Raw genomic sequence first — 9,680 nt, forward strand, 5'->3', positions numbered from 1 at the left:
CCTGAACTAAACAGATTTTGACACCCTACTAATTTTTGCATTTCACAAATTCATCCTGTGGACCAGACTGGACCCTGTGACGGGCCAGTTTTGGCTGACGGGCCGTGTGTTTAACACTTCTGGTTTGGTATAATTCCTCTATATTCCCTCGTACCATTGCTCCAGTTGGGGATTGCCTTGGATATTTAACCTTTATTCAACCAAACAAGCTGTTAAAAGGCTAATTTGTGTTTACAGCAACAGCTTAAGGGAAAAAAAAAACACAATTGTAGAAGGAGGGTGGGTTACACACATTCAAATACTCATCAGTTAGCAGTTAAGTGCAACTGCTGTTTCGCATTCAGGGGGTTTACAGTCTCTTTCTCAAATGACAGAGTTCTGTAGAAAAGCTTGTTTGATAATTGAGCAGACTGTGGAGATACTGCTGTGCTCTGACATTCTTACATTTAGTCGAAACAAAGCGGTCTGTGCAAGGTACATCTAAAGGCGGAAAACTTGTGTAATATTTTGTGGATGCCAGCTGCTTGGATATAAGAGTATTATTTCTTTTTTAAAGCCTGCCCGGAGGCTATGCTATCCACAAATCTGTCACAGGTCGATTCTGTGCACAAGAACGCAGCACCAAGAGACGGTGTGTACCTCAGAAGGCAATTATCCACCCTATCCTCTATTAAATATGGCTTTTCACACATATGAGGACCTTCCTCAATCATGTTATAAGATATATTAAAAAATATGCATTGAATAATAATTCAAGTTTTAAGGGGTTATATGTACTATTGGTATTCCAAACTCTTCCAATTACAGCTAAAGGAAAACCCACTAATGAATCAGTGCTGTGTATCCACTCTTTGTTTACACACATCTGTATTATAGTATCATCAAGAGACTGTAATGTGTTAGTTGGATATGTGTGGTGGTCGGTACATGGTGGTGGAATGATTGTCTTTGCTGCTTTAGGTGTGTATATGGTGTACAATTACTGTTTTTGGGTTGTGTTATGTCAAATGTTTTGTGAGTGATGTGCTGTATTCTTGTGGCTGAATGGTTTTCCTGTGAAGAACAAATCTATCTATCTATCTATCTATCTATCTATCTATCTATCTATCTATCTATCTATCTATCTATCTATCTATCTATCTATCTATCTATCTATCTATCTATCTATCTATCTATCTATCTATCTATCTATCTATCTATCTATACATACATACATACATACATACATACATACATACATACATACATACATACATCCTCTTACTGGCTTTTCCCAACATATTACTATGACTTTTTCCTCAATCTATTAATTAAACAATTCCATTTTACTTTGCACATTACAGTTTATTGTGACACCTTAGTGTTTTTCTACCATTTCTGTTTTTTATACTTAGGATTTATTATGTATAGTGTGTTTGCTCTTGTATTCTATGTTGATCTATCTATCTATCTATCTATCTATCTATCTATCTATCTATCTATCTATCTATCTATCTATCTATCTATCTATCTATCTATCTATCTATCTATCTATCTATCTATCTATCTATCTATCTATCTATCTACCTACCTACCTACCTACCTACCTACCTACCTACCTACCCACCCACCCACCCACCCACCCAACCATTCCATCCATCAATCCATCCATCCGTAAACACGCAGTAAGCAGTAAATCTCAAAAACCCCAATTTATTTCAGTTAATGAACTACCGCCCCAGTTTCTTTAACTTTAAACCACCTCAGTACCAAAAATCTGTGGTTACCTGGACAAAAGGCTGCGTGTTCTAGAGATTTTTAGACCAACGGTGGCTCTGGACTACTCCATTTAGGCTGCTTATCAGGGGGGGGGTTGCGTAAGTTAAATTAACTCACCAGTTACGTTTACGATGGACGGACCAAACCAGGAGAAAATGAAGAACTCACCAAAAAAAAAAGGTTTAAGGTTTTAAAAAGTTAAAACAATAGCTTGATTTATTGCATCAGGCAAAAATAGCAAAAGTTACAAAAAGAATCTAGTATCAAACACACATTTCGTCACAATGAGAAAAAGAAAAAAACCCGCCAAAAAGAATTTCCTTTATGACCTTTTTATAGTCTTTAGTGACTCTTGGAGACTCCCATTATTCAATGACATCATTCGTCGTACGCTTATTATTGGTTAATGGTAGTTACTGGGCAGAACATGTCAGTCACTCCATAAGCCAGTTTTAAGAAAAGCACATGCTTTTGCATGTGCACAGCTTTTGCTTAACACCTGCACTATTAGGCTAGCATTTCTTGACCACAAAATTTCCCCAGGTTCAAAATCTGTTTTTTCTGCTCGACTTTTTTAACCACAACTACTTTCTAAAGCTATAAAATTAGATCTTTTAGGTAGAATATGACCTTTCCTCCAAGTTCAGCAGAGGCAGGTGTGAGTTCATCAAAACCACACACACGCACGAATCAAACCTGACACTGACTGTTCAGTACAAATAAGGATACATCTGCAAAAATAAAAGACTCTTGTAACATTGAACTTGTAACATTACATTTTTTCTTCTCCATTTTGGTTCATGATGTATGATTTATGATGTTCATCCGACATTTTTTTAGAGCCAGATTTAAAGTCACACATTCAACTCCCATTTAATATGATCTGTATCTCACATCCGTCCTTCCATCCGTCCTTCTATCTATCTATCTATCTATCTATCTATCTATCTATCTATCTATCTATCTATCTATCTATCTATCTATCTATCTATCTATCTATCTATCTATCTATCTATCTATCTATCTATCTATCTATCTTTTCTTCCTCAAACAAAAATTCACAGCCAGTCATTTTAACAGTTGGTCAAAATACTGTACAGTGGTGGATAAAAGTTTTTGGACACCTCATACATTTGTGATTTATTGCATTAAGAACCACACCTAAATCAAGTATAGTTCCATTCTCCAAACCCATATGCTCCCTTCTGCATGTGCACTGTTCTGAGGTCAAAACTACATGTTTCAGGGATAATGATCCTTTAAACACGTGTGGGGCATAACATGTTGAAACTGTTAAGAATTTAGTTTTGTTTTTCTCGTAACATTTGTTTGTGTCTCTCTAATGTTACCACACCTTTTTTATTTTTTTTATTTTTTATTTTTTTAACAATTTTTATTTTTCAATTTTTAACAGTACAAAACAGTCTCCTCAGGTTGAGGAGTAGGAAAAAAAAAAAAAAAAACAGATGAAAAGAACAGCCTGTGATGGTGTCAGAATATTAAGGTCCCTTAATAGATACATTTGTCTCTGAATGTCAGCCACTTTCCCCAGTTTTTCACGAAGAGATTTTCTTTTAACTTCAGTTTATATGTAAGATGTTCCATGACAAGTATATCATCTATGATTGAAATCCATTGTTTAAAAGACGGAGCATCAGTCTTAAGCCAGTTCTTTGTTATGGCCTTTTTTCCGGCCACCAGAAGGATCTTGACAAGATATCTGTCTTCTTTATGCACTGATTCTTCCAAATGTCCAAGGTACAGAACAAGACAAGAATTTGGGATTGCATATCCCAACACCTCACAGAGAGCTGAGTGAACCTTCCCCCAGAAGGGTTGGATATTTGAGCATTTCCAAAACATGTGTGTGTGATCTGATGATGTTACCACACCTTTTGAAACACCAAAAGGATTTTTCTAAAAATATTTCATGATTATATTTGAGACTCAGTTGAATTTTAAGCATGTCCGAAAACTTTTTTCCACTTCTGGAACACTGTGTCTTACAGTCTTCACTCGCTGATAGTTTACATTATTGCTCTGTTAGCTTAGCTCTGTTTTTAGACCGATAACAGCCACAGTGAAACCACAAATCAACTCCGTATTCTGTCTGATTTGTTTTGGCTGTGGCTGCACTAAAGATCTGTTTTCCAATTGTCCAAACAAGATCAGAACTGTCACAACTTAGGCTGAATTGTAGATCAACAATGAATTTATCAAAGATAACAAGATAATAATAATGTCAAAATTAACGCATTTATGCAGATTAATTCATCATGATTAATCTGTTTAAAAATTTTATTGCAATTAACCCATCTGCAATGCAGAATGAGTCTGAACGTCTCTGGCCACACTTTTCAGGCAGTTTGTCCAAGTAGAGTTAGCATCACGTAAGCACAAATGGGCAGTAGAAACAGGCAGAAGAACCAACCCATAAAGATGGAAGATGCTAACCAGCAGGTTGGCCGTCTGGATGGAAATATGAGGACAAAAAAACCCAAAACGGAACAGTATACTGAAGTAAAGTACCGTACTTTCCGGACTATAAGCCGCTACTTTTTTCTCATTTTGAACCCCACAGCTTATACAGTGATGCAGCCCAAGTATAGATTTATACAGGCTAACGGCCACCAGGGGGCGCTCTAGCAGGAAGCGCAAAAGTGAGAGACAGGTGGAAGAGGTGATGCGGAGAGGAGAAGTTTTAATCTTAACTTTTACCAATCATTTTGCATGTCATGCACAAACCCTCATCATGGAAAACACACGAAGAAATGCATATTTTGCAGCTTTAAAGTTAAAAGCAATCAATGTGTCTGTCTAAGAAGGAAATAGAGCTGCAGCACGGAAGTGCCATTGAGCAACAACGGAGGAGAGACTGAGAAGGAGTGTGACGGAGAATTTGAGGATGTTCAACTCCGACACTGAAGAAGACGACTGCAGTGGTTTAAAGAGCAGAAGGAAGATGAAGATAGCGATCACTGACTTTTCTGGGTTTTTGAACCAGCCATGTTCCTGCCGTTTTACTGCCGTGTTACAGGCACTGTTTGGAAAAAAGCAGTTAAGGTATGGAAATAAATATTTAAATAATCTTTCTGTTTACCATCTTTCTGTGTAAATATCTCATGTCACAACATGGACACCTGCGGCTTATATTCCGGTGCACCTTATAGCCCGGAAAGTACGGTATTACACACACTCTGCTGGAAGAAGTTTTCTTTTCACTGAGCCACTTCCATCTTAAAATACCACATTAACTCAAAGAATACGTTCGTCAGGGATTCTGCTAGCACTTCGGCTACCGTGTCGCCCAGCTTACGACAAACACATTGGGTGCATTTATATTCCCTTTTTCCTTGAGTCTGTTTTCTCATGCAAAATGAAATGTGATTAATATAGATTCAAATGAATTATATTTAATTGTGATTAATTGAAATTAATCCACAGCAACCCTGTGATTAATCTGATTAAACATTTTAATTGTTTGACAGCACCAGTAATAATATCACATGATAACTTTATATCTTCATAAGCCTAATAATCAACAAGAAGAAACGCTGTGATTTCATCATCAAACTCCATACTTTTCATTTACAGCTGTGTCCAGTGGTGATATCAATAACAGTGCTTCTACCTTTTATCACTTTGTCACTTTGTTTGACTCTAAAAGTTTTTTCTTAATGGTTCTCATCCCATCTCATTACTCTCTGATGTTTTTTTCAAAGGCCTTATAGCATTAGTTTTCATCACCATGGGAGACTGAGTGACTCACTACTCCCTCTAGTGGTCACAGGATATTGTCAGTCAGCGTAAACATGTTCCTAATACATTGGTTTCTGTGGCATAATTTGATAGATTTTTATTCTCAAGACTCTAATGATAATATTAGGTTATTTTTCAATGTTCCTCCATCCTCACTGAAAAATATGACATTTCTAAATATGCAGATGTTAATATCTACAGTTCACCTGATGGGCATTAAATGTATCCTGCCTCCCTAAATGTGCACTCTCAGTCTGTGTGCACTAATGGCTTCAGGTTTCCATATATCACTGGAAAACTCCTTTCAGCAGATGAAGGTGAGAAAGAAAAGCAACGTGGCTCCACAGGGAAAAAACACTGAAAAATATTGCTTTCTGAATAGCAGCGACTTAAATTTATCAGGTTTTACATGCTGTATTTACAGTTATAGCCCTTCTTTGACCACTTCTCAGGATAGTGAGCAAGTCCAGAGTGAGACCAAAACCTCAAAAGATGCATTCAAGGACAAATGGATGGAGAGGGGTTTTACTACGGAGGATACTCTACATCACAGGTGTCAAACATGCAGCCCGGGGGCCAAAACCGACCCGCCAAAGGGTCCGGTCTGGCCTGTGGGATGAATTTGTGAAATGCAAAAATTAGACTGAAGATATGAACAATCAAGGATGTTAAAATCATTTTAGGTCAATTTAATCTGAAGTGTGTCAGACCAGTACAATACTATCATAATAACCTATAAATAATGAAAACTGCAAATTTTTGTCTTTGTTTTAGTTTTGAAAAAAGTTAAATTACACAAAAATGTTTACATTTACCTACTAGCTGTTTAGAAAAAATGTGAATAACCTGAACAAATATGAACATCCTGGAATGTGTTAAGAGTAGTGTGTCTTATGTTATCAATAATCTGCCTGTTATTAAATGTTTTGTGTATTTGTAGATCCACTGTGATCTGTAAGTTGTAATGTATAAATGATAAACTAAATGTAATATTGTTGAAATTGCATGTATTTTTTAAACATAATTTTCAGGTTATTCATATTTGTTCATGTTACGGTTCGTAGATGTAAACATTTTCATTATGGAATTTGGCTTTTTTCACTCAACAACATAGAGAAAACTTTGACTCAGAGTTGACATTATTTATCAGTTCTCATCCTATCATTTATATTATTATATTATTTTACTGGTGCAGCCCACTTTAGATCATATTAGGCTGAATGTGGCCCCTGAACTAAAATGAGTTTGACACCCCTGCTCTACATATATACAGTATTTATCCACTCAGACTCTACCTGCTGACTTGGTGATTCCATCCATCACCCATTCCTCTGTCAGAGATAATTCCTGACAGTTCTGTGAGTGTATGGGTGGAAAACACACATATATTCAAGTCACATATGAAGAGACGCACACATGCAATTACTGCTAGAATCAAATAATACACACAAATAGTCTCCCGGTGACCTTTTTGGCATGCATTCCTGCGCAAATGAAATCCTGATTTGCCTGACAGTAATTTCCATCTGCTCAGTGTAGGTTTTGCTACATGTGCGTTTGTGCGAGCGAGGCTGTTGTGCGTGTGCGTCACTGGGGGTGCACGTCTACGCACTCTTGCTTACAGAGAATAACTGGCCTCAATAAAACTTTAATCAATAGATGAAATGACTCAGGTAAACAGAGCTGCTGCGTCTCCGTCTCTGCGATTGTGTTTGACTGCATGTCTGCAAACGAGTAAAAGAAACGAGGTCAGGTAAGAGTGTCATCGATTTATAGCTGGCGTCTGAGGAATGAAAAAGCCATTTATTATGCAAGCCCATTAGTAATGTATGCATATCTGTACGTCTGTGAAGGAAAAGAGAGAGAAAGCTGGTTGGGGGGCGGACAGAGTATCATCATTAATATGGCTCCTCCATTAGCCTAAGTGCTTCCGTGACAACATAATGGCCGTCTCCCAGACAACAGGGTCACCGTAGTTATGAACACGCCCGGCAACGGCTGATGTCAATGTAGCAAAGTGGGTCCCCGAGTCCCACTTGGCTGGAACGATTGCTCATATACAAATGCATACACACACTCATCCTGGGTGGGGCAACTCACTGGGATTTGAGAGGTTTTTGAAGTAATCAATAATGAAAGAAGGGATGATGGAAAATGAAAGAAAAAAGCCCAATGAGTGAGTGAAGGAGGCTAGAAGGAAACAGTGAGTGGCTGAAAATGAGGGAGATGGAGAGCGATGGGCAGCGATGCACTTGAGAGTTGTTTCCAGTAAAGAGCAGTTCCAACAAAGTTATATAGGCTCCTTTTCCTCCAAAGCACCTCGGTGGTAATGTTATCCATTCCATTATAAACTGATGGACATAGAGGCGGTTTGTGCTAAGATGTTTTTGTAATTAGTTCGTACTTACTGTAACGTTTATGTGGAATAACAGGAAATAAAGAAGTGATGTGGGCATACAAAGTAGTGGAGAATTGAAAGGATTCTTGAGAGTTAGTGCACTGAGCTATTGGATGAGTCTGGGCCACGGGATGTACAGTAGATGTACAGGATACAGCTGGAGAAGAGAAAAGAAGAAGAAGAAGAGACAGAAGATATGATGATGTAAGATAAGAAAAGAAAAGAAGAGAAAAGGTAAGATAAAGAAAGGAGAAAAGAAAAAGTAAGATAAATAAAAGAAAAAAGAGAAGAGAAGAAAAAAGAAAAGAAAAGGGAAAAGATAAGATGAGAAAAGAAAAAAGAGAAGAGAAGAAAAGAAAAGAGAAAAGAAGAGATAAGATAAAAGATAAGATGAGAAAAGAGGAGATAAGATAAGAGAAAGGAGAAGAGGAGATAAGATAAGAGAAAAGATAAGATGAGAAAGAGAAAAGATAAAAGTAGATAAAGAAAAGTAAGATAAGAATAAGAGATAAGCTAAGTCGATAAGAGTGAGAAGAGGACAAAGAAAAGAGAGGAAAGAAAAAAAGATAAGAACGAAGAGAGATAAGAAGAGGAAGATAAGATGAGGGAAGAGAAAAGAAAAAAGATTTAAGATGAAAAAGAGAGAATGAAAAGAGAAAAGAAACCAGAAGAGATAAGAGGAAAAGAAAAAAGATCAGATGAGAAAAGAAAAAAGAAAAGAAAAAAGAGAGAAAAAAAGAAGAGATAAGATAAGAAAAGACAAAGGAAAAGAAAAGAGAAAAGATGAGATGAGGAAAAGAGAGAAGAAAAGAAAAGAGAAAAGAAAGAAGAGGGACAAGAAAATATGAGAAAAGAAAAGACAAGACAAAAGATAAGAAAAGAGATCTGAGAAAAGATATAAGAAAAGAGAAAAGATAAGAAAAGAAAAGCAAAAAGAAAAGAGACAAGATCAGAAAAGATCAGTAAAGAAAAGACAAAATAAGAGATAAAATAAGATAAGAAAAGAGAAAAGATAAGAGAAAAGAAGAGAAAACAAAACAAGAGATAAGAAAAAGAAAAGTTGCAAGGGTAGTCTGAAAAGTTGCTTATCAATCAGTCAATCAATCAATCAAATTTTATTTATATAGCGCCAAATCATAACAAAAGTTATCTCCTGACACTTTACATATAGAGCTGTTTGAAACCAGACTCTCAAGTCAGTTTACGGAAACCAACAGAATCCTCCAGGAGTAAACACTAGTGAGTGGTGACAGTGGAAGGAAAAACGTCCTTTAACAGCAGAAACCTGGAGCAGACCCAGACTCCTGGAGGATGGATGTCTGACAGGACCAGTTGGGGTTAAAGAGACAGAGTAAAGGAGAGAGAGAGAGAGACAGGGGGTGAAGGGGGGGGGGGGCACAGTGATGTAATGGATGCACAGAAAACTGAACTTGAAGTGATAAAAGTAGAACAGCTGGTGCTGGTATAATTGGGTGCTTCTATGAAACTGGGTTCATTTTGGTACCTGACACTTTTCCAGCTTTTTAGACCCAATAATAAAAGAGAAATTTAGACATGTTTCTCCCAGGGTGTACCTAATGATGACCTCAGATAAATGCAAAAAAAAATTATACTCTTCCTCTGAGCCATCCTAAAATTCATGAATTTTTAATAAAGTATTGGGGCCAAAAATAGGACCAAAATTGGACCATGAAAAACTACCTAGGTGTCAGTGCATTTGATCTGGAAAACATGGCTGTAAATGGTCTTATATACCGCTATAAAT

Source organism: Sphaeramia orbicularis, chromosome 8, assembly GCF_902148855.1.
Source record: "Sphaeramia orbicularis chromosome 8, fSphaOr1.1, whole genome shotgun sequence".
Classification (NCBI taxonomy): Eukaryota; Metazoa; Chordata; class Actinopteri; order Kurtiformes; family Apogonidae; genus Sphaeramia; species Sphaeramia orbicularis.